The sequence below is a fragment of the Platalea leucorodia genome, assembly GCF_965183815.1.
Source record: "Platalea leucorodia genome assembly, chromosome: 4".
Classification (NCBI taxonomy): domain Eukaryota; kingdom Metazoa; phylum Chordata; class Aves; order Pelecaniformes; family Threskiornithidae; genus Platalea; species Platalea leucorodia.
The window spans coordinates 62,002,396-62,005,893 of record NC_138826.1 but is presented as its reverse complement, the minus strand read 5'-3'; positions in this window follow the sequence as shown (position 1 = coordinate 62,005,893).

The window sequence follows — 3,498 nt, the reverse complement described above, 5'->3', positions numbered from 1 at the left end:
AAGGTCACACCCGTAAGGATCCCTCTTCTTCTCATTAGAGACACCACAGGACCCTCCAGAGCAATTTTTTTAAAGCAAACAAGCTCAAAGTACTGTGTTTCCCAAAGGCAGGCATGCCATTTTTCTCATGTCAGGAAGCTCATACAATGCAAGAACAACTCTGCGGTAATGAAGCAGTAGTGGTCAGGCTCTTACAGAGAGCCAGAGGAGACGACGCCTACCACTTACTTACCAAACCTGTACTCGATGGGCTCCTGGATAATTTGCTACTGAGTGGAAATGTCAGTGCTTATTAAACCTGCTGATATAAAGGAATTAAGTAGGAGCTGTGATTATGGATTTCCTGGAGTTTGAATTTTATAATTGTGTTTTCTTATTAAAGCACATTTTGGGGTAAATTCTGTTATTTTTGTCTCCATGTAGAAGGCACTGCGTTGTGTTTAATGAGGAAAATAATGGGTTTGGAACAGAGTTAATCACAGGGGAAAACAATAATCAGAAAAATTAGTGGAAAAAAGTTACGTAAACGGAGAGGGAAGCATTACTTTCTGTGGTTCATCAGTACTTATTTCAAACACTGATTCGTTTGCTGCGTTTGCAAAGAGAAAAGAAAGTAGAAACTAAACAAAATTATTGTACTCAACTTCTTCCAGACAAGAACAAACAAGTAATACAGTAAGTTTTCCTTTCTGTATTTTGGGCAAAGTCTTTTCTGTAACATTGTGCCCACGTGCAGAGTATCAAGAACATCAAGAATAAATCAGATACAGTCAAACCAGGTTTGCTGTGTACAGATGATGGAAATTGAAGGCAACTGCAGATGGTTCTGTCTGTTAAAGGATACTTAGAAAAGGAGTAGCCGCAGTTTAAGTGGCGCTTCCATAAACTGAATGTGTGCTTAGCTAGCGAATGAATTTAAAGAATCAAAAAGTTGCCTATGCTTAGGATCATGATCCTGCTAATTACCTGATCACTTTTGCTTCACAGCACCACTTTAATTCAGTGCACAGGAGATTACACTGAGCAGCTGCTGAATGTTTTGTTTTGTCCTTCTGTTCAGAGCAGTGCTCGAGTAATAGTAAGAAAGATGCGGGGCTACACAGAACGCGCTCCTTTCTTTCTGGACTGTTCTATGGGGGTGGCAGTGTAGAAGCCCATAAAGTACTCTCATAATGTCCTGGTCATACGAGAGAACAGTATTATTCCCATTACAGAAATATGGATCTAAACTGTGAAGGACTGCATCTTTTCTCTTCCCAGTCTAAGGCAACACAGCATTACATACAGCCCTTTACATATTCAGAATGTATCTTCCACTGACTTAGCGGTACTTGTGAGTAGCCAGCACTTCAGCAACAGATCGGTTTTTATAGTTCCTTGCACAACTGGAAATGCCTTTAAACATTTCAGCAGCAGAGAAAGTAAACAGTAAGTGGACCAAAAAAAGTCAACAAGCAATGCTTATTTAATGATGCTTTTATTTTACAGGGTACAAATTTCTTTTTAAGTACTCAACAGGAATTAAAGTGCTTAATTTTTACAATTCTCCACCCACCTTATGACCAAATTTACATATATTACAGAAAATATATACAATATCTGCAATTTTTTTACATTCATATGTTTCTCAACCATAAAAATGACCACTTACATTTGCACAACTTACAACGGCATTTATATTTCACCTCTTTCATATTCTTCACTTTATTGCAAAACTGGAACAAATTTACACCTCTTCCAAATATTAGTAATTTTTTTTTTAAAAGTGTTTTCTTAATTAAAACCAGAAATGTTTCCATAATGAAGGGGAATTACAGTGTGTAGCCTATAATTCTGATGTCAAACATTACAGCTGATCCAGCTCCCATTAAAATTAATGTATTAATCTGCCTTGAGGGCTGCAGAATAGAGAACGCGCTAATAGAAAAAACCAATACTTCTATTGCAAAGTGTTCCCTATATGCAACAAATTGGTTTCTTTCTTAAAAATACTAGGGCACATACATGCAAAACTGCTTTGACACAGTTCCCCCCTTTTCTGAATGTCTTCACCATAAATAGTTAATGAATCTACAAGGATGAACTATAAACTGAAGAAGGCTGGTGTTATGCAGTGCCTGAAAACATGTTTTATTCAAAGAAATCTGCTTGAAGATTTTAGTAGAGAAAAACCACATTCTACATTCATTGTGCTAGGAAGAGGAAGGGGTGAAAGCAAACTGCAATTTCTGGGAAGAAATTTAATCACGAGGTTTTAAAGGAAGCAGATCGAATGCCATACTGAATTTAGTGTGGGGGTTTTGTTTTGTTTTAAAATTAGGCTGAAAGAGTAAACATGCCACAAAAGTAGATCTACTTCTGTTGATTTTTTCTGCTCAAAAGCATACTCAACACAGTCATGTATATATACATTATATTTTGAATGCAGCACAGTGTATTTTTGATTGTAAAATACTGCTTGAAAACAGGTCATCTGAATAATAATCTCCAATATATACACACACATATATATACACACACAGAGACGTATGCCTATGTGTATATATACACACCTATACAATCATTAATTACTGTTACGTTTTGTTAAAGGAAAAGGATTTGGGAAACAATCTGACTAGCAGATTAAAACTCCTATCCAAGGAACATACTTCCCTACAGTCCCATGGGTCAGATCCAGCCAGGTAAATTCCTCATACCAATAGAGCCACAGACTAGAGAGGAAAAAAACCCAACATAACTCCATATATTTCATTTCAGATTTCAAGTAACAGTACACCGCAGACTAAGAATGATGCCCATTTCACCAGTGGATTTATCTTAAGGATAGTCAATTCTGCCACAAAATTACTTCTCTTCAATCATTTATTTTTGGGTTATGTATTTCCAGCTGTTTACATTCACCCTTACATCAGTTATCTCCAACTGAAATCCATCTGAAGTTCAACTGAGCATTGTGATTCCAGATGAGACTTAGCAAGTCAGCAGCTCTCAAACTGGTGAAATCTTGATTTTCCACAAGTGTCTTTCTATAAGGTAAGGCAGATTCTACATGAACTTAAATTGCTGAAGGTATAATAGCTCCAGCAGGTCTATGCTAGTTTCTACCAGCTAAAGATCTCTAAATAGATTTATGCAGAAAGCTCCTTTTTTATTGCTTAGAATTATTTCTACATGGAATGTTTATTTCTTTCTTGAAAGCCCTTCCTTCAGTATAAGGAACCACTACCCTCTGTTTATTTTATTTAATCTTGTCTTGAAATGAAAAGCTGACCAGTTTTTATACTAGCTGTATGGTTGGATGTAGGTTTAAAAGCAACCAATAAAACAACAAAACCCAGACAACCTGTCAAGTGTTTCCACATCTTTCCCCACTTATTTTTACATATACATATATATATATATTTTTTTTTTCCTCCTGGCTCCACTTGGAACTCTTTAGAGCATACTTCTATAACATCATCTAAAATTTACTCAGGTGGTAGTGTATTTACTCTACAT